Below are 22,992 nucleotides of genomic sequence, written 5' to 3' on the forward strand. Positions count from 1 at the left end.
GAAAGGCGGAGGCAGGAGAGTCAAGGAGAGAGAAGCAGGTGCTGGCTGTGAAGATGGAGGAACTGGCCAGAAGTCCAGTCGTGCAGAAGCGTCCAGAAGCTGGAAAGGCAGGAAATGGATTCTCCCCTGAAGCCTCCAGGGGGAACCAGCCCGGCTGGCATTGACTAGAGCCCGGGGAGATTCGTTTCGGACTTCTGACCTACAGAGCGGCATGGTTACAAATCCCCGTTGTTTTACCCCTGGTAATGTATTACAGCAGCTGCAGGAAACTAGGATATGGGCCATGGTTTCCCTGGGACCTGTCTAGCCTCACCCACCTGAGGGTACCCAGTTTATTTCTGTGTGACCTGAGTTACTGAAGGAGAGCAAGGGAGACAGGTGACAATGATAACTAACTTGGCAGGTTCCAGGAAATACACTGACATCCTGCAGGAGCGGAAAACGTCCAGCACCCGGAGAGGACTGTGTCTGGGTCTGCGGGGCTCCCCGTGAAGGAGCACCCCCTCCCACCTGCCTTTGCTTCAGGCGTTCTGTTCCCCTTCCGGAGGCTGACGCCCTCTGTGGTCACAGACGGAAGGACAGGCAGCCCCTTGGCTGGGGACGAGTCCCCCGTGCACACACGGGGGCCCTGTCCTTGCAGCCCCCCCGCACAGCTCCGGGCCCACTACCTGGCACGGCTGACGACCCACCTGCCGGCTCACTTCCACAGCGCGCTGCTCTTCGTGCTATTTATCCACGCTATTTATCAGCCGGACTCAGGTCAGGGGAGGGCTGGACGGGCATCTTAAATTGTAAATCTTGATTTACTTCTGCCAGTGAGTGTTGCTTAATTGTACTGATCGCCTACTTATCAGGAGCTACAATGTCTAACCTCTTTGCCCGTTAAGTTACACCTGCGTGTGTGGGTCACCAGTGAGTGCGCCAGCACTTCCGGAGACTTCCTCCTGGAGGTGGGAATTCTAGGCCCCACCTTTGCAAAAAGTCAACCTGTGTAATTCATCCACAGCATCTATCCCAGCTATGCTCTTTTTAAGACTACTCTAAAAAAACAAAAGTAGGAAAAAAAAAAAAACAGTACAAAATCATAGCATCATTTATAATTGAAAAAACTGAAAAGCTAATGTTTAAAATTAGGAAATAGTTAAGTTAGGGTAATTTTACTAAATAAAATATTCTCCACTTAAACGTTTATACTTTTAGTGCATGAGAAGGAACTCGCTATAAGATGAACCATAAAAACCTACTAAACGTTAATATATGTTAAATGCTGTTACCTCTAATTGTGAAATTGAGGTAATTTTTATTTTTCTAATTTCATTTTCTGTAATTTGCTTACAATGAGTCTACAGTCCTTTTGTCATCAGAGATAATACTTTAAATTATTTTTAAATGCACTGGAGACACACACACACCTGGCGTGCTCCAGGCTTGCTCCTGCCCTAGCACTGGCCATCCTTCCAGAAGCTCTCTCAGCGTCTCCTCCACGGATGCCCACCCCCCAGGGAGGGGTGGGGGCCCACACCATGTCTCCCACACCACAAGAAGCCCGTCATCGGGTGTGCCCCCCAGTACTTCAGCCCCACCCCACCGTCCAAGCATCCTCAAGTTCAGTTATTACGAGGAGCGCATTCAGGAGAAGCTGAGCCATTGAAGGAAGGACGCAAGTCAGCCAACGGAAATGACTGCGTTTGCATCAGTGCTGGATACATGCTTCCATCATTACATTACCCCACCCCACTGGTGAACAACTGATCCAATGACGAAAGATATTTTACAGGGTGTGAAAGCAGTAATATACTCATTTTCAAGAATGTCATATTCTCACAGAAAATGTACCCATGACTAAGTCAAGAGCTTCTTCCAAGTATCTAATAAGGGCCAGTTAAGCATAGGAACAGAAAAAATCCAGTTAATATAACGGTGAACAGAGGAGGCACTCAGTGAACACAAAATATGAAACGAGATTTGCCAAAGCGACCTCACTTTTCGGCACGGGCAAAATCTCAACTAAAATTCCGTCCTTCCTGCTATCACGTCCTTTACTCCCAGTGTCAAGAGCTCGATGGCTGGAAGGAAGAGTTTCCCAGCCCCGTCATGCCTCAGTTTACCCTCTGGCTTTGTCGCTCACTGTCTGCTCCAGGAGCCGCAGTCCTCCCAGCTCCGTCACCTCCCGCTTTGCACACACTGCCCAGGCTCCCGTTTCCAGGTTGGGCGTCCACCCTTCCAGCACTGCCTCAGAACCCGAGTAACTCCTAGGCCACCAAAGGCCTTGTTAATGAGTCTGCATGGCCTGGTCAGAGCCGCCATTTACCTTCCGGGGCTCACTGTGTCTCCTGACTTCTGCAATCCTGGGTCAACACAACTCTTCTGTAAACCACGGGATTCTTATTTTAATTCAAAAATGGATTTCTAAATTCTTAAGTATAAGAGCACATCTGTGGGGCAGGCATTCTGAGGGTGACTGGATGGGAAACGACAGGAGGAAGCACACAGCTGCAGAGGGTCGTGGCCCTGTCCCCATCCCCAGCACACCAATGGCAGGAAACTCTGGGCAAAGGAAGGGGTCCCTTTTCCTCCTGTGCTTCGTTCCCCAAGAGGACTCTGGGCGCGCTCTTTGAGGTATCTGTCACTTCCCAAATCCTGTCCCCCCTTTTTTCCCCCTCTTCTATCTAAATCTTCCTCTAACATTCTGCCGACACACACACACACACACACACACACACACGCACACGCACCCCATTCTGTGCTTCAGGCCACAATTCTTAAGGCTCATATCCTGAATCCTCACTTAAAAGGTCTTCAACAACTTTTCAATCAAGTTCTTGTGCCCTGCTTTAGAAGGTAACTTTTCCTGCAAAATTTGAGAGTCAATCAGAGAAGACTATGTAAAATAATCTACCCTGTTTCCCCCAAAATAAGACCTAGCCGGACAGTCAGCTCTAATGTGTCTTTTGGAGCAAAAATCAATATAAGACCTCGTATTATATTATATATTATATCATATCATATCATATCATATCATATCATATCATATCATATCATATTAATTAGATTAGACCTGGTCTTACATTATAGTAAAATAAGACCGGGTCTTATTTAATTTTGCTCCAAAAGATGCAGTAGAGCTGACTATCCGGCTAGGTCTTATTTCCGAGGAAACACATAGCTTGTGCCATTATGGCACACCTGAGAGAGGAGGGACCAGGGTGAGCAAGCCAAGTGCCCACTGGGACGGTGTGACTCAGCCATCCTCCCGCCTCCCTCGTCCACATGCCAGGCCTCATCCCCACGCACTTTCCGTTTCTGGGAACGAATACCCAGCTCCGCGCTGAGGAACAAGGGACAGGGGCGCTGAGCTGGTGTGCACAGAACACTTGCCATGAAGGTGCTGAGGAGAGCGCTCCAGGACTGTCTTAGTTCTGTGACTTTTTACAGAGTCAGCATCTGAGGTTTCTGGATAATAGTCAAAACTAAGCGCCACTACCATGGGATTACCCAGCGTCACCAACTGATAACACTATCACATCTAGTGCTCTACGGGGGAAAGAGGGATACAATTAAAAGGAAGGACTGCAAACGCATTTGTAAAAAGTAGTGCCCGGAAGCGCACATGAAGAAACACGCAGGAGAGACGTGAATCGAAGCAGCCAGACCTGACGGAGGAAGCAGTCTGTCTTGGCGTGCGCGCAGCAGGAGCGTTACAAGAACCACATGATGGAAGTGCTTCCCTCCCCCAGTCCTGCAACACTCGCCTTCACTGCCGGCAGCAAGTTAACACACTAAGTCTTACTGTAAACACTTTCTGATGAAAAGATGACACAGTCTAGGGCGCAAGTTCCAAGTATAAAGACAACAACACACTGTATGACACACAATAACCACCACTTGAAAAAGAACCAGCATGTAAAAGTGCACACAATGAGCATGGGCGGAGTGGAGACCTGTGGTGATTTCACACAACCGTCTGCTGTGGGTTCCCAGTCGTGTGGTGCCATTTGCTCATGTGCAGACCTACACATATGACTCTGCATCTGTCTGTCCAAAGGCACTAGACAGATCACGTGACTCTGCATGAGACTCAGTGAGTGGCAGCACGGGAACTGCTGGTTCTGCAGTTGAGGCTGCACGTGGGGCATCAGTCATCTCCTCCAACAGCAGGTGGGAAACAGAGGTGCTGAGCCCCCGAGGGCAGGGAGCCTGGCTGTGTTCGCACCCCCCATGGTGACGGGGCCCTGGGCTGGCAGAGACTCCTTCTGGGTGGCATGGCCTGTCCCCTCGTGCCTCAGTGTCGGCATCTGGGAGGTGGCGCTCATGACCGCTGGGAGTTGTGAGGAGCAAAGGAGTCAAACAGGACATTCCAAGAGCCTTGACTGGCACCTGCATCGGTAACCCCCACTACTATTCCTACTGTGATCGCGTTATTTTATCTTAAATGCCCACGAACGTGACGCAGACACAGGATTATGGAGTAATTCCGCAGGATGAGACGTCCTTGTTGTTTTCTCCTGAAAATGCTTACTGGCATCTCCTGCTTCACTTCTTACTTAAAGTTTAGTTGTCGGTGCAAAAATCACAGCTTCCTCCTCTGCCCCAGGAAGTTACCCTGCACCCACTGTGCCCCCGCCCCGACCCTTCCAGCATTCTCCTCCCTCCTCCAGGTCCCACCTGCCGCTCTCCGAAAGTGACAGGGTCACCTTTCCTTTCCTCCACTCTAGTGCACACATGCCACATGCTCACCTACTTCTACGTTTCCAATTTAATTTTCTTTTTTATTATGCTTTTTGGGGGGACATTTTAATTGAAAAATTCCCAATATTTTTATTCCTAAATAATAAAAGCTTAGAAATAGTATGGCAATTAGCACAGGTCTTCCTGAACAAAATCTATCTAACCCAGAAAATTTTCCTTGACTTTTAACTCAAAGACTTCCATAAAACATAATATAAGTGGCTTATGGGCTATGGTAATACCCAGTCATTACCAATTATTTTTTATCTTTTATTTTGCTTGTGCATATTTTGTTTTTTAATGTTTCATTTTATTTTGATCACATCACGGACTTGTCATCAAATAATCTAACTAAGGAGGAAATGTACAAGTAAATACCAGGAGTCCACATCCCCACCCCACTCCCTGGAGACAACCTCTTTTGAAGGATTTAGTTTGTTTTCTTATTATGCTTTTTAACTCATCTACTTCCAGGAAAAAACTGAGGTAACTTAAAAGACATAAACAATTTATCAGTCATAGAGGATCAAAGGGAAATGTCTAAGGAGAGGTAACATTTTACAGAAAAAACGAGGTGATGGATCTGAGCGCTGAATCTAGGGTGCTCTCCTTTTCTCTGCTGCCCTTCATCTGCGGCCCATCTGATGTCTCCCCTCCTGCAGCGCTCCCAGACTGACCTGTTACATGGGGATTTCTACCCCATCTCAATGCCCAGCACTCACCATCGTCACTTAGCCCACGTAATGCAGTGAATATATCAAGAGGATATACTGGGGGCTAATTATTTTTAACCACAAGACCCGTCTCTCTGTCCAGCCAGAAGTCTCCTTGCATACGTCTTCCGCTCTGGAAAAGGGCAGCTGTGTACCCACTGAGAATGCAGGAAGGCACGGAGCCGGACAATAAAAGAATTCCGCTGTGTCCACTGGAGATGCAAATTACTTTGAAGTCAATGATGAAATCAGTCCCCATTTGCTACTGAACATTCAAAAGATTTTAATTAAGAATTTTATTTTCCAAAAATATGAATCTTTAGAGCATAAAAGATTTGCAGAACTAACGCTGGGTCATTTTTCTAGTTTTGAGCTCTTTCTAACACATATGCATGTATATTCGTGCCATGACACACGTACAGAAAGCAGGTTCACCCTCACGACACCATTACCATGTGAGCGTGTACTTGGCCGTTATGGACAGTGGGTCATCGTCGGGGCTGAGCAATGGCAGCCTGTGTGTATAAAAGAGGCCCAGCTGAAGTGTAAAAGTTCTGAGCGCCTTTCCCTTTACTGAAAGTGCATTAATTCATGGCAAAACCATGGCGTTGCCCCCTGATACTTTTCTGCAGCTACGGAGACTCATACAATAGGGAGACATATCAGGGTGAAAGGTCAGTGTGTTTTTAAAGAGAAAGGCCTCCTGGTGTGTACAGATTATTACTCACCTCTGTAATTCTCTTAAAACACTTCCAGCCAATGACAAACACAGGGGTGGACAGACGGAGGTTCAGAAAACAGATGAACGGGGAATGTCCTCAACGCTGTTGGGCCTGCCTAACAAGATGTGACCTTCAAAGAGATGGGAGGTCAGAGTGGCCTGCAGGCCCCAGGCCACCGTGACCAGCTTGAAAGCTCACATCATTGACCAGCAGGCAGACTGGGATTTCTGAGGGAAGCCAAGTGAAGGTTAGATCAGGGGACCACCAAACTGCAGGTCAAATCTGGTGCCACCCATTTCTGTACAGAAAAGCTGGGGGGCACAACCATGCCCATTTGTTTCCATAGCAAATGGACGCTCTTAGTGCTACAACAGCAGAGTTCTGAGTAGCTGCAACAGGGACCACATGACTCCAAAGTTGAAAATATTTACTACCTGACTACAGATAAAGCGCCAACTTCTATTTTCTATCATTGTTCAAGAAACAGAAGTTCACAGAGAGGCTATAGCTTTGAGAACACAGCATAAAGTACAAAGAGACTGAGCCCCAGACAATAAACAGCATTCATGATTTGCATGACAGTGCAAAATGCATTTTAAAAAGCAAAAGAGAAATCAATACACTGTATGGTCAGGTGATGCTGACATGAACAGCCAAAGCTATAGAAGGAGCAAAGGCATAGCACTCACTATGTCAGCAGTGACGAGGGGCTAAGGCTCTGATGGGGAGGCACACACACCTGCAGTTAGTGTCTGTTCATGGGCGTGGCAGGTACAAAGGCCACTCATGTAACCACACAGAAGACGCACACACAAATATGCACACAGTCACACACACACACAGTGCCTCCTTCCAGCATCTCTGAAGAACAGTGGTTTTCACCTTGCTTCACCTGGAGAGATTAAAATGTAGATCACCAGCCCCACCCCCCGAGTTTCTGAGTCTGCAGACTTGGGGTAGGGCCCAGATTTTACTTTCCTAACAAGTTCCCAGGTGATGTCACTCCCGACCAGGGGACCCCACAGAGGACACTGCTGAAGAGAATCATCACCCATCCTGACATTTCTTTCTGGGTGGGAACTCATTCAGGTGGAACGCAGCCCCATACTTTGCAGTCGTGACTTTGAATTTGGGGCTCGTATATGAAATGACTCTTGGTTTCCCTGTCCATGGTCTTCACTCCCTCGGCTCTCTCTATGGGTTGGGGGTCACATGGCCTCTTACGCTTGCATTGCTCCAAGCATGGCTGTCTCTGGGGGAGCCCCCAGAGCCCCACAGTTGATTTACATAAAAGATGTAGCCTATATTTTATGTCAGGCCATTCCAAAGCCACACTCCAGTTTGGTGACAGTCATTCTAGCTCTTGCATGTGTTATGGTATCAGACAGAAAAATTAAATACATCAAATAAAATGTCTGAGAAACAAAAAGAATACTGCAGGGCTGGCCTAAGCCTGGGTTAAGGGTCCTTAGGAGGTTTCTCTTGTTGGTGTCGTTTATAAAAGCTGCTGTATCAGCAAACACTTTACTAAGATGTTAGGAGGACTATTTAAGACAAAATACACAACGTGGTTCTTTTTTTAACACATTCCTTATTTCTAAAATCTTAATAAAATGAAGTAAAACTGTGAGTTAGAAATCCTTCGCTTACGGTAAGAATCCTCAGACCCGGCCCTCCTCCCCTCGCCCTGCACACTGAGGGTTTGCAGTCTGTGCTGACTGACACGCGGGGCTCGCGGAGGGCAGCCCTGTGGCGCCGTGCCCTCTGAGCAGGGCTCTGACTTACAGAGCGGTCCTCACGCAGACCATCCTGCTCAGTGTTTTCCGCTCCTCTGCTCACAAACGAGGCATCTGGGGAATTACAAATGGGCGGACCCAGTTTGTGCACTCCAGGGACCTCAGGTTCTCTCCAGGGCTAAGCAGGGAGGCTGCTCTTCAGGTGCTTCAGATGCTGTCCAGGTCTGCTGCTCTACGGCCACGGCCACGACTCCATCTCTGTCTTCACAGATACTCTGTGGGTGCCATATGGTGAAAGTGCCTGTGTAGCATGTCTAGCAGACGAGATCTACAGACTACAAAATGGGTTTTGCATATAATGTTAGGATATATAATGACAGATCCAGGATTTCTATGAAATGTTAAAAAACAACATATAAACCCATTGAATTTGGATTTCTTTCTACCCTGTATTCATAATTTATTTATGTTGCTATTACATAATTTTATTAAGAAAACAAACTACTCTGTTTGGATACATTTGCAAAGTAAGTTCCAAAAAGTCAAACTTTTCATAATTGATAAAAATGAAAGTGTTACTTATTAAACCAAAGAGGAAAAGTCACACCTATTGAGAAGACACCACGGCCTACATGTTTATTTTTTTCTACTGCAATTAATGTCAGAGCACTGACTGGATATGAAGTCATGTTTGTTGACTGACTCTTGATTTGCAGACTACAGAAATGGTAAAGTAATAGTTACAGAATCAAAAGGTTTGAGTCAGTAAGAAATTGCAAATCTTTACAAAAGGTTGAATCAGGTCTTCCTAATAATTGAAACAATTTTCTGTTTTAAGGATCATATCCAATCTGTCCATCAGACTCAAGAGCCGCTGAAAAATACCCAGAAGTTCTCCAAAGAGGCCCTCTCTTGACAAACACAGAGCCAGTCTTCCTAAGTGGAAGGAGCTCTGGATTAGAAAACATGCTACAAAAGAACCCTCTCTCCTGCGGTGTAGCCTTTCCTCCTCTTTCTGGTCATTCTGCACTAGAATTTCCAGAGGGCCAGCTCCTGAACCTGCAGACTCATGTATGGGCAAGTTCATGAGGAGATCAGAAAACGAGAAAACCAACCAACAAGGAGAGGGAAGTCCTGAAGAGGAATATTAAGCACCATGGGTAGCTTCACCCTTAGGTCTAATATTTGAGGAATTACACATCTCATTACTTGATGGTTCACTGTAAAGCGTTATATTCAAAAGACGATTCCTAACCAGGAATAGGTCCCAAAAGGGGAAAGTAAGGCTTTTGAAAATCTCTCAATCTTTAGAATCACTGAAATAAAAGTCCATATTCTGACCAAGCACTAGCCATACGGGAAATGTGGCTTACACCGACCACTTCAGTGACATGCCAGTAGCATGCGACGGCAAGGATGGCGTTCCCCAATGGCCAGATGGGCGTGGGGTTTGTCCTGCCTATGCACCTCACCAGCTCACTGTGCCAGGTCAATTCTTTAACATTTCTGAGCTCCTGTTTCTTTGATGCAGAAGAAAAAAAAAGATGTTAATAACACTGCCTAGGAATATTATGAAAATAACATATCCTAACTTCTGAGGAGAATGTTTTGGAAATAGTGAAGGGCCGCCATGTGACTTCTGCTCCCACTCAGCTCCCCTCAGGCAGGCACGGGCGGCAGAGCTACCCAACACATCAGCCACAGTCCGTCCTGAGCACAGCCTGGCTCCTTCTCAGATACCATATCCACCCCTTCCCTTAAGACTTTCAAATCTACTTAACTAGCAGGAGAGTCTATTACAGAAAAGAACAAGATTTATAATCAATTAGGGCTCACACCTGGCACCTCCTTAATTGATATGATCGGGCAAATTGTTGTCTAGCTCTGTGCTTCAGTGACCACCAACAAGATGGGCATCCTAGTACCAACATTTCCCCAAATTCATGAGGATTAAATGAGATCAAGTTTGTGGGTAAAACGTGGGCATGTTAAAAGCATACACAGACCTCAGTGGGTGTCACTATATAGCAACTCTACGAAATGCTACTATAGCTCAAATGAAAATGATAGTTATTATCAAATAGTCATAACTCCTGGCCAGAAAATGAATGCTATGATCGTAACTTATTATCTCACCGCTTCCAGAATCAGCCATGCTTCTAATTTGAAATGACTTATAACAGACTCATCATGTGCCACGTCCAGCCCACGTCCTCTGTGTCTTGGTGAAAGTACTTCAGAATTTCTTTCTCTCACCACTTTCTATCTTACTGAAACTTAATTTGCGGTGGAATTATTTTTTACTACACTATACCCAGACTCTGATCTATTGAAATTTCTTAAAAGAAATGCCCCTGGGCTCCCTTCCCTTTCATCCATATTTACAATGGAGACACGTTTTGCCATCTATCTGCATGGCCACCTGCACAGAAGCTTCAGAACCAGGAATGACATCATCACCAGACCCTTCCACCCTGGACCCAGCGAAGGAAGCTGACTCATTCTGTTTTACAGTGTCACGTTCACATCCTGTGGGACATGCACTGCTGTCCAGAGCCTGTCTTTGGTATCCTGATACAGCACTCTTTTCTAAAATTTCAGGCTTTCATTCATTCTAAGAACCAATTTTGCTTCTCAGCTCCATGCATTTAGGTTACTGAGGCAACCAGAGCATCATGGCGTCCTAGCTCAGGAAATCCTACAACCTGAGCACGTGACATCCTACCTCAGGAAATCCTGGTGACACAGTATTTGCAATGACCCATTCACTGATCCTTACTCATTTCATGGTCCTTCTTCCAAGCTGTGTGTGTGTGTGTGTGTGTGTCTTCCCAAAACATGTCTCCCTTGGGGTCTCCAACTGTTAGTTTGGAGTTTGTTTTTTTTGTTTTTGAACATTGCTCTTTGCATTTCTTCCCATTTCATTGTTCTTGGGTATCATCAAATCAAACACATAACTGTATTTCCTATGCACTTTATACAAACTTGCCTTTTGATACTTTTGCTCATTTTCATACTAAATCTGATTCCAGTCTTTTAGACAAACCAGAAAGGACACAGAAACACCACGAGTCAGGAATAGAGCTTTAGCATCTCCTGATGTTAAATAGAAACAACGGCATTTGAACGGAACAAAGAGGAACGCTGAGTGTCTGGAAGACCTACAGCATTAGATAAAACTAAGTATGAAATAGAATCATCGCCCACTGCTGAGTCCTCAAAACTGTTATCAGTGGGGCCCTGGCTGAGGATGAGCTTCAGATTTGGCCAATTAGGTGACAAATGAGGCAGAATTAGGGACAGCATATTTATGGCAAAAGCAAACTGAAGATAAATACATGAGAGAGGTGAGCAGACCCCAGCACACCACCAACAGATAAAAAAGATGGCAGTTCTGGAGAGCTTCAAATCTAGTCAAGTTCTAGGGAGTGGCTTGATTATGGTGCAGAGGAAGACTGAAATAAAACCCACTTCAGGAAATTTATGCCAGATATTATCATAATCTTTTCTGGAGCCAGCCAGAAAAGAGAACGTGCCCTGAGAACATTCTTCATTCCTTAAAAGAACAAAAATAAATTTAAAAAAATTCACATGGAAACAAACAAATGAGTTAAATTCAAGTGCACTGTCTCACAGCCCTTGTAAAATATCCTAGCCAGTATTTGTTTCCTTAAAGGGTGGTTCTGCGTAACAATATTGTGGGGTAACATGGGGCCAACTCAAAGTGCAGTGGTGGCAGTCCTTGAACCCACTGCTGGGACCAGGTCACTCTGCAACTGCAGCTGCAGGAGGTGGGGCTCTGTGGTTGCCTTTTTCTTTTCACTGTTGAATTCCAGCACCTAGAACAGTGTTTAATACAGAACAGGCACTAAATAAATTTTTCTGTGCAAGGGAGGGAGGGAAGGAGGGAAAAAGAGGGAAGGACAAATGATCTTTGGAGAAAGATAATGAACGAATGACTCCAGTGATTCGTACATTTCCTCACATCCTATAATTTTTTGAAATTCTTTAGAAACTTCCTAATTTTGCTTTAATATCCTGCCAAATGAAAGTTTTCATTAATAATTATGATAGCTGCAACTATAACATTTGATCTGATTGTCTTTGCTGCTGGTATGAATTTTTCTAGCAAACCACATGACCAAATAATTTCTGATCAAATCCAACTAACGACACCTTTTTTAATGCACAGCAGTTTTTTCTCTCACAGGTTATGTTACAGGCAGGGGTGTTTTTAGTCTCAGTGAATTGGAAAGGATTTTCATGTCCTACCTAGGTATGTGGCAGGCACAGACACATACATTACAGGTAATAAATAACCTATCTCCTTGACTGAGGAAAAAGGAGCGCAAAGTACACAAAATTATTTTTTCTCCAAAGACAGAATGAAAAGCGCAAATTTTCAAATATAAAACACACTGAAACTAATAACTTTTAAATGAGGACTACTGCTGTCTTTGGAGAGGGTAAACTTAAGTCGTCCCTGACTCAGAAGCTCAAGGTCAGCGCAGGGCAGCATCTGGATTTAACCCCTGGGCTGCTAACCCGGTGTGCTGGTTCTGTGTTTCCAAATCTTGGACTCACACAGCCTGCTGGGCAGGGACCGTGCCCTTCCTGCCGGGAACTCAGTGTGGACACCCAGTGTCTGCTGCCCACTACCCCACCTCAGCCCAGCCCTGCACGCCAAGGTTGTGACACCTTTTTTAATTATTAAAACCCATATGGCATCCTGTGACATCAATAGAAACACTGTGCTCTGATCCCTCCAACTCCACCTTTCCCCGAAGCCACAGCGATGCGCAGTCACAAGAATTTGTTTTGCATGTGACTTTCTATAGGGACACAGTTCAAACAACCAGCCATAGCCCAGAGCTCATGTGGCCTCATCTCGTTATCTGCCGAGGATACGACGACTACTTCTGGGCTCATTCCAGGGTCCCTGCAGCACTGGCCTGCGACCACAAAGGCCCTGCTGCTCATTTGCCTGCGTGGACAGTCATTCGGGGGCTGAGGACAAGAGCTGGCACCCGGATGACTGGCGGAGCCAAGCCCTGAAGGTCACCAAAAGGTCGGGCTGTGGTCCAGCTCAGGTTGGATCAGGACGCCTCTGGAGAAACTCAGCTGTCCTGGCTAAGGGTGCAGAGAAGCACACACAGCCAAACCCAGTGAATCCCCATCAACTTGGCCGACTTTTAGAAAGGCATTTCTGATGTGCCAGAAAACAGCAAAGGCTACAGGGAACCCAGAATTAGAAAAGGAGACAATAAGTACAAATATGACATCAGAAGCAGGCAGACTTGGGTGCAGACTCCTGTTCTCCCACATAATGGCTATAAAATCTTGGGCAACTAAAATTCTGCATCTTGACTTGAAAATGGGCTAATGACTTCTACCTTTTGAAGCTGTCACTGGAGTTCAGTGAGATGATGGAAATGAAACAGTCAGTCCCTTGCCTGGTACACAGGAAACTCATACATTTGTTGTTTCGTGATATGGTGTCGCTGGGGCTCCAAGGGGCACATGGGGTGGCACTGCAGGTAGGACACAGTGAGAGTGCCCAGGCGATGGGCATGAGCAGTGGGCATGCACACGAGGGACATCACTGAGTCCACCGGGGGCTCTAGGGGCCTTCAGGCCGATGCAGCTCCTGAAGACGTTCGTCCTTCAGGAGGAGGGGCTGGGCTGTCCGGCCGTGAGCACGCTGCTGAACCATTTGGGAACGAAGCCTCCCCTGCAGCACTGAGAGTAAAGGCACTCACCGCGTAGGGTGTGGTGAGCGCGAAACAGGCTAATCCTGACGCGGAGGGCAGTTCACGGCACCCAGAAGCAGGGATGCGTTCAGCTTTGGACGGCGATGACAAGGAAAGGGGAGGGCGCTGAGGCTGGGCGCTGAGACTGTCAGGGAGCACAGGTGAAGGAAATGGGTGAAAGTGCACGCGAGCCCAAGCTGCTACGAGGCGCGGTGCATCACGCCACCCCAAGTGGGACCGGACGACGGCTCGGGCCGTGTGGCCGGCAGAATCCTGGGACGCAGCTGCGGGCACACACTTGCGAGGGTTTGACGAGAGAGCTTCATATACTGAGTGACCGACAGCTCCAGCGCCCAGCCCTCAACCCCGTTATCATGTTTCAGGAAACATCTTAAGAGCTTTCCCAGCTGCGTCTCATTTCATCTTCACAGCAGCTCTACAAGGCAGGTACTAGTGTGATGCCTGCATTACAGATTAATAAAGGGTTCTCAGGGAAGTCACAGAATCTTGACAAAGCTCACAGAGTTAACACGTGGCAGAACAAGGCTTGCAATGCAGACTTATCTGATTGCACCGTGTGTGCTCTTCCTAAAATACAATGCCACTCCCGATGGAGAAAACTCTCCCAGGTACAATGAAAATCAGTGGAACCTCTATCAGGGGTCCGGGTGGGTCCACGCGTGAGGACCTCAGTATTCATACCAATGCAGTCATCATGACAGTGCCTGAGACCCTACAGGGCTTTGCTGGGTGACATCCGGCCCCCCAGACATGCAGCAATAAGGCACTGACAGAGCAGGTGGGCGAGCCCAGAGCACTGAGCCACGGCTCTCATGCGACCTGCTCCTGTGGCTGCTGAAACCTACAAGGTCATTCCAGATGCTGCAGGGGGAGCACCGCTGGGAAAACAAAGTGGTGCAGGAAGAGTGCTTAAGGGCAGGTAAGACCTCGACCTGCAGCCGTGGTGAAGGAGAGGCATCGGGTTGCGATGAAATGAACCCGCAAAGGCACAGAGGAAAGCTTCGCAGTTAATGTTGGGAGAACGGTGACTGGCCGGGTACAGTGGACGCCTGGGGAGGCCGCGCTGTGAACGACAAGGGGGAGCAGCCACAGGACAGTGACGCGGCTGCTCCTCATTTCTGTCGCTGGCCCCCCTGAATGCAGGTGCCCGTCAGGTGCTTGTGCCTCGGAACGTCACTGATCTTCACAGGACACCTGTGCACTGTTTGTCATTCCCATCACCTCAGGTGGGGAAACTGCAACTGAGAGGTTACATGGGTTCCCACGGCCTCCAAAGAGGCAGAGAGCAAGCTGGTTTGAACCCACAGGGAAGACTTAAGTGCCTGCTTTACATTCAGTTTTAGAAAAAAACATTCAAAGCCATGTGAGAAGCAGATGTGACACTAGACCATATAGCAAGAACCAGGGGGCAGATGACTGAGGATAAAATCTCGCCAGGCAGAAGAAACCAGCTTTTACACGTGACTGTGCAATGGGGCCGGGAGACGACAGTAACCCTGTGGTCTGCCCGGCAGGCTGGAGAGGAGTGGCACTGACACAGAAGAGGAGCTCTGCTGGAAAGGGGCCGAGTGCGGCGGGCGTGCTGAGCGCACGTGTCCGTGGGCATCTAAGCAGAGGTACCGCCGAGGGGTGAACACGGGCGCCTGGTCTTCTGTAAGCTACACACAGGGACCTGAGCTTTGGCGTAACTAAAGTCCAGTCACAGAATGGACACCGCCATCATCACCTGAGGAGATGGCCAAGGACGGAGCCTTCAGGACAGCACCCATAGTCCCACATCCTCCAGGTCCCTTCAAGTTCATGAATCCAATACTTGCTCTGAATATGGGACTTGAAAGTTCATTTAAAATTTAGTCTCCTGATTAATATTAATAAAGGGTGAGATTGGGAGATAGCAGATGGGAATTCCAAAAATGTTACAGAGAGATTTATGAAATATAATGTACGGTTTAAAATGAGGTCATTTTTCAATTTCCCAAAAGGCCATACACATTTGATTCATGCATATGCCTACTTTGGATGGAAGTGTTTTATTTTCTGAACTCCAAACAATCAATTTCTCTGTCATTGTTAACTAGAACGAAAGGTAAGGATAAAAGTATGGAGGGGAAAAAATCTACCTCCAAAACACAGAAATTTAATTTCCGAACATTTCAGCTTAGAGAATCAGTGAGGTGAGCAGAACGGTTATTTTATTAATTTGCAGGTAAAGGTAACGTTTACCTACATAGGGAAGGTGGGAGAAGAGAGAGACAGAGCAGGTGAAATGGGGTAGGAAACACCTCTGATTGAAACACAAAATGCATTACTTTAAGGTCAATTTTCCACATGGAGACAAATGGAAATTATTTGTGGATTTCTTATCTTGAAAAATAGCCAGCGGTATTTTTTAAAAATCACTATTTAACACTAAACAATTAGAAAACAGTCCAGAAGCCATTATGGTATACAATAAATTGACAAAAGGAAACCAGTGGTCATCAAATTCAGTTGGGAACCCGCCCCAGAAAAGCCTGAAGAGGAGCCCGCTTTCCCTTAGTTTCCAGAGAACGCCTCCTCTTTCTGACGTGTGTCGGCCCCGAGGACGCCGGGTCAGCTGTCCCCCTGGCTGACTCCCTTCACAACACTTGAACGTCCCCTCTGCCTCGAAATCAGGCATTATATGTTTAGGGAATTCACACTCATTTAATTATTAGCCTACATAAAATATAATTATGAAGATAAATCTGTAGGGAAGGGGGAAAAACAAACAGCCTATTCGCGAGGTGACCAGAAATGACACTGGTTACTCCTGAGTTCCTCCCACAAGGGCCTCCCTTCACTGACACGGGATGGATGGTGCACTTAAATACAGGGAAGACGAGTGAAAACTCTTTTCATCTGTTTCGTCTGTCAGGAGCCAGGACCAAATGTCCAGGACTCAGTGACGAGTTTTAGCTCTGCTATGTCCGGCAACATGACCTCACCCAGGAAATACCATGCAGTGCTTCCAAAACTATCTGTAGGCGAAAGATGAGATTCAAAAAAACAATCCAACCCAAATATTTTAGACTTCGTATTTTGTAAAACACAACAGAAATCATTCCTGGGAAAGCGCTCATGCACTTGAGTGCCACATCGCTGCCAGTGGCCATGACGCTTCTAAACACGCAGGGTCACCTCTGCGCTTCTCCAGATAAGGGGTTGGGCCACAGAGAGTCCGTGGCCCCGCCCTGGGCCGCAGGTCACTCTGGGTGGCACTGCGACCACCTCCCACAGAATGCGGCCACACGTCCCATCTCTCAGCAGGTGTGTGGATTAAATGAGACCAGAAATGGGCGTGCTTGGTGTGCGTCCGGTTTCGGGCCGCTGCCGTTACCGGCTCGTTCTGTGTGGACTACTCCTATTTCTCACTTGGCTTCTCTGTAGCTGCAGCTGCCTGCAAGCTGGATCGAGATCCCAGCAGATCTTCCTTCTCAAAGCCACATGCTCTGTCCCACCAGTGCTCAGTGTCCAGCAGCCCCTGGGGCCACTCACCACCACGCAAGTGTGTCCCTAGCTTCACCTGCCATTCTGAGCCCTCATGTTGCTCCTACACACCTGCCGTCTTTTTGGTCCCGTCCCATCCCCGGATTCCGGCTTAGTGACCACCACCACTTGGGGTTTCTGCGGTGCCCCGGTCGTCCTCATGCTCACAGTGCCTCCGTCTGGACGTCCGTCCTCCGATCAGGAAGGCAGTCTCAGCTGGACTGTGTGCACGAGTTCCATCCTCTCTGATTCTCACAGTCACAGTAATCTCTTGCTACTCCTTAGTCAGACCGTCCTTTACCAATTCCTCCAAAGGCATTACTGCCTTCAGTGTGATATTAGAAACCACATACATGCAGGCTAGAAGTGTGTGTGTGTGTGTGTGTGTGTGTGTGTGTGTGTGTGTGCGCCCGCGCGCACACAGCAAAAGACTAAGAGCCGTGTTTGCTTCATCACCTTTCTTCAGTCATTAGCGTGGTGCCTTATATATTCACTACAACAATCCATTCATTCCCTTTGAAAATATATTTTTGAGGCCCTACCATGTGACAGGGATGGAACGAAGAGGAAGGAAATGGAGGACCCGTCATTTAATCACAGATCAGTCACACTGAGGTCATTCCAAAAAGGTGACAAACAAGCATAAAAAAATTACACCCAGTCTCCCTAATTGGTACTCACTGCATGCAAGCAGCCTGTAAGTACAGCAGTCAAGGGACACTACAGACAGCAGGCAATCAAGGGAAGCGGTTAATAAGGAGAATACAGCAGCCTCAAGTTGCCCTGGGGCTCGATGCCCAGGCGCCCAGCTCAGCTCCCCAGGACTGGAGGCCACATCCTGCTGGGCCAGTTCAAAGGCTGCAGACACAGCCCCCAGTGTCTTGTTAATAACGACCTTCCTCTTTTTCAAATTAGCTGAAGCAGAGCGCATTGCATTCGCCTTTCCTTCCTGGTCACGTAGTTGGCTTTATTATGTCAGAATATACAAATCCCTCCTAGGCCAGGCGTGCGAGCCCTTCCTCTTCCTGGTGCATGAGAATGCGGCAGAGACCCGCGGCCACGTGGGTGGGCCCAGCGGGAAAGCCTGCGTGCGCGCGCGTGCGTGTGCTGTGCCCGCTGCTCCAGAAGCAGAGTCTCACCTCTAGATACATCAAGCCCAGCTCCTTGGGACCCGCGCATCAGGCTCAGCGCCTGGCAGGCTGCTCCTGGGCCACGTGTTCTCTGTCTGTGGCTGTGTCATCATCTCCCACCGGCCTCTAATGTGCTCACTCTCCTCCCTTCCTCAGACACACTCCTGGTCACACCTGAACCCTCGTTTGTGCGGAGAGCTGGGGCTTCGCCCCAGTCCGTTTCCCGCGTGCCCGGCCCCAGCCATCACCTTCGGCCCTTCCTCCGCTCCCAGCACGCCACTCACGCCCCTTCTCCTGGCCTGCCAAGCACTGGCCTTCCCACCCCTCCTGGCTCTCACCGCCGCACCCCTGGCTAGGCTCCAGTCTCCTCTCTCCAAGCTCTCCTGTCGCTTCCGTCCTGCTCTCCACTGACGACCAGAGAACAGCCAGGCCCCCGAGAAGTGCGCAGCCATGGCTGGCTGCCTCCTGCCCACAGTGGGCGCCCGTGCTTCCCTCTGCGGCGCCCACTGCCCTTGTGCCGGGCGCTCCTCCTCCCCCCACGCAAGGACAGGCTCAGAGGCTCCCCACCCTGCGTCACTGATTCTCCTGTCTGCTGCACCCTCCCATCTGCAAGCTCATAGGCTGCGAGCTCCCTTCTTAAAAAAACAAAACAAAACAAAACAATGGAAACCAACCTCCCTGAGTCTGTGTCCTGCAGCTGCGCCCCAATCACCTGCCTCCTCAGGACGCCACTCTCACTGCTCATGCGCACGGCCCCACTCACTCCCTCACACTCCTCTCTTCTCATGCACAGCAGGCAGCTGCACCCCACAGTCACGCCTGGGCTCCAGGCTGCCAGTGACCTGATAGGACCTCGCCCACAGACGGCTTTCTCCTCCTCCCCACGCGCCCCCACCCCCACTAGCCAGGCCCTTTGCTGGCGGGCACCTTTGTGCACCCCAGTCCGGGCTTGGTGAGCCTCCCAGCTCAGCCTCTGGCCCCTCATCCCCTGTGAGCGCCCTCCTGGGGCTTCCCTGCCACCTGTGCCTTGACCACGCCAAGCTTTCGCCTCTGGGACCGCTGTCTCCCCTGAATTGCGTGTTCGGCTACGCCCTTGACTTCTCCCTCCTGTACAGATGGGCACCTGGGCTTCACCAGGTGAAACAGACTCCTGACTTCCCTTCCAAGCCTGCTCCCCCAACAGCGCTCTCCAACTGAGCACGGCCCCCGCGCCCAGGCAGCATCGCAGTCACCCTCGCTGCCTCTTGTCCTCACACTCATGACCTCGGCTCAGCAAATCCTGTTGGCTCTTCGTTCCAAGTGTCCCCACCACACCTGGCACCACATCCTCAGAGCACCGGCCCTGACGTTATGGCAACAGCCTGGCCACTCGCTTCCCTTCTCCTCACTCACCTCGCTTTCCCACCTGCAACCAGACTGAGCCTCTTAAAATGCCAGCCCAGTTAGATCACCTCTGTGCCCAGGACTTTCTAGTAGCTTTCCGTCACACACGCAATGGAAGCCAAAGCCCTCACTCCTGTCACATCCATGCCCCCAGTGGTCTGCTCCCACCCTGCTGTCTATCTTTCCTACCCTGCCCCTTGCTGCTCTCTCTCTTCCTCCCTCATTCTGCCTTAGCACCCCTGGCTGATTCACTGTTTCTAGAAGGTGCGGCCATGGCCCTGCCTTAGGGCAGCACTCGCCGCCGGCCTGGCCCGCTCCTGCCCCAGACCCCGCAGGCTCACTCTCTCAGGGCCTTCGAAACACTGCCTAGAGTCTCCCACTCGCTAGACCCTGCCAGACCGCGATTCTGAAAACGGTGCCAGCGCACCCCACCCCGCAGCCTGCAATTTCCCTGTCAGCTTCAGTCCTCGTCAGGCGTATCACCATCCAACACAACATACATTTGTTTATATCGTCTGCCCTCCCAAACACACATCCTAAGATGTACTCTCCTTAAAGACACAGAGTGTTTTAGCTTCTGCTCTATTATTGGAGTTAATGTGAACATAACTTTTTCTCCAGTAAAGGAAGGGATAATATAAAATGGTAATATTCAGTTATTAAGGAAAAAACTAAATACTAAATGAAAGGCAAAAAACAATATGAGGGATTTCACCTAAGGATTAGAAAAACATGTAAAGGTGACTAGTGCTCAATCACACATATGGAAACAAAGAACATGCAGTGTGGACGGCTACAGAGACCTTTTCTTGTTCCGTCCCTACAGGATTGGGGGCTACCTCATTTTGTAGATATGTGAATGTGCCAGGAAGCCTAAACTTTTCACCTGGAAAGGTGCCCACCACCCCCTACAGCGAACCTCCTAAGGCTCAGTCCTTTTCGAAGCACATGAGACCCAGGACGGTTCTGCAGGAGGTGGGAAGACGCGGAGCATGGTCAGGGCCAGAGCAAACGTGCTAGTCTGCCACCTGCCCCAGGTGAAGGCCAGGGGCACACTCAGGCCACGGCATTCTGCAGGGGCTGCATCAGAGGGCAGTACCCCGCCACTGACTCTAGTCTACTGCCAGTTTGAAAGATTACTAAGGAGTGAATTGGGTTCGAACAAGAAAAACACACCAGAAAAGACAAAACTGCTGTTGCTGTGTGAATGTCAGGAGGTGAGGGAGTTATGGAAAAGTAATGCTTTTCACCCACCCACAAGAATATTACTCTGGGTGAAAATTAGTATTCGTGTTCTTTTTGATATTGTAAACCTTTCGCCTCTCTCATTAAAATGAAAAATATGGTATAGAGACCTCTTGGAACACTAACCAAATAATGATGAGTGTAGAGAACTGACATGCGACTCTATACATGTCGTGTGTCTGCATGAAGGGAACGGAAAGGACAGAGGAAGGAACGAAAACATACAAAGTGCTCAAATGTCGTAATTTAATTACAATGTAAATTAGACTTTCTTCCAAAAAATGTTAGGAGAATTGGGGAAAGGGACATTTTTAATCACACTTAAAGTGTGAAAACTCTTAGCTTTTATTTTCAGCAATCCCAAATTACGAGTATTTATGTTCTAGGAGATTCAGGCTTGCTTTTTTCTAAAGTGATTTCTGAGACTACGGTGAGTAGTCTAAGGAAGAGGGACAGCGTGAATAAAGTATGGTTTTCAATACACAGTAAATGTTAACACTGGCTATAAAACGGCAGCATACGATGTCTTTAACAGTACCACTTTGCAAATGTATTTTAAAGTCTCCTTACAACCAGTCTCACAAAACTCCTGAAGCACACCATCGTGAGACACGGAGAAAAGATAAATGTATCTCAATGTGCAGATACCCCCCAGAGTACGTCTGTGGACTCCAGCCAGAGCCCTCAACCGGGTGGGGAGTCACCCTCAGCCCCCACATGGAGAGCTACGATCCCTGTTTTGTGCTCGGAGGGGCTGCAACAAGGAAAGCTGGTCATACGCAAGGAGACAGCTCAAAATTGTTCCAGGAATATGAGGAAGTGCTTCAAAAGGACAACAGGACAGCAAGTACACTGGCATAGGGTAGGTGATGGGGTTTAGGGAGCACTGAAGGGGGTGTCACCAGGAGTGGACATTTAAGCCTGGCCTAGAAAGGATGCTGGCGTTCTACTGGGCAGACATGTTTGAGAGGGAATTTAAAGAAGGCATCACAGTAAGTGTGTGCGTGTGTGTGTGGTGTGCATGCACGTGTATGGTGTGTGTGTGTGTGCATGTGTGTTACACAGCAGAGATGTGAAGGTGAACTATGTGTTAGGGAGTACCAAGTAGATGGCGCCATTTTATACAGGAATCCCATCCTAAAGTGTTGGCTGAACCGAAACAGAATAAAGTCAATTTCTTTCAACTCCATTCTGCACTCGGTGGCTTCTGCACTGTGAGCCACCTGAGGTCACAGGGCACTGATTTCCTACCTGTGTGACACTCCAAGCATCAGGACGCCCAACTAGCGACCCCGTATGGCTATTCTGGATGAGAACAGGAGGGCCGTAGGGGCGAGGGGTCCCCTGGAGGCCACAGAGCCGTGAGGCGTGAGCTCAGACAGCTGGACCAGCGTGGTCCATGCTGCACTCAGATCGCCCCGGGGCGTCTTCTCTGCCTTTCCTTTGTCCCATCAGCACTCTCCACTCACACACTTATGTCCTTCTCTGTCGTCCGTATGATACGCTCTAAACACAGCATGGGGTGGGTCCCTCATACCCTCATCTCGGCCTGGCTGCCCACATTTACCTTCCGTGTGTAATTAGCATGTCCTCCACACCCTCGTGCTTTGTCCCTCTGGTCCCCTAGACAGAGGAAGTTCCCGCCATCTTCCTCCACTGGGAACACCCCTACTCGTTCTCCAAGACCTTCTCGAATGAGCCTCCCCGTCTCCTTCACTGACCTCCCAGAGGGCTTGCACTCCCTCAGCTGTGTTTCACTGCTCGTGTGTTTGCCTGCAGCATGTGATTGCCCTAGAGCCCGCGCCCGGGTTCCGCATGCAGCAGTGTCCACCGCACAGTGGGAGCTCAAGGTGTATGTGTTGAAGAGAGACAAATGTTTCAGGCTTCCCTTAAAAATAATGACCGTTTCTATTCCTCAAGGTTTGTCTGTCACTGCAGTTAAGAAATCTGACCACTGTGCCCGTAAGCCACAGAGGATGCGATCGTAACGCAGTGCACACTCTGCCACATGCACAGGGCACCTCCGCACGTGGCTGCCAGAGCCCAGGAAGCTGCCT

General features: G+C 48.7%; 1 protein-coding gene across 28 annotated transcripts in view; it reads right to left on the reverse strand.

Annotated features, from left to right (window-relative positions):
* The window catches only part of MYT1L (myelin transcription factor 1 like), a 363,194-nt gene that overhangs the window by 291,379 nt on the left and 48,823 nt on the right, over positions 1–22,992 (reverse strand). The window contains exon 1 of one of the 28 annotated variants that reach the window (XM_074331618.1): positions 18,982–19,000. The exons of the other annotated variants lie outside the window; for them this stretch is intronic. The gene's annotated coding sequence lies outside the window, so the exon portion shown is untranslated. Of the gene's footprint in view, positions 1–18,981; positions 19,001–22,992 lie in introns of those variants that run through there. 28 annotated transcript variants of the gene reach the window in all.

Source organism: Rhinolophus sinicus, linkage group LG05 (genome assembly GCF_036562045.2).
Source record: "Rhinolophus sinicus isolate RSC01 linkage group LG05, ASM3656204v1, whole genome shotgun sequence".
NCBI classification, from domain to species: Eukaryota; Metazoa; Chordata; class Mammalia; order Chiroptera; family Rhinolophidae; genus Rhinolophus; species Rhinolophus sinicus.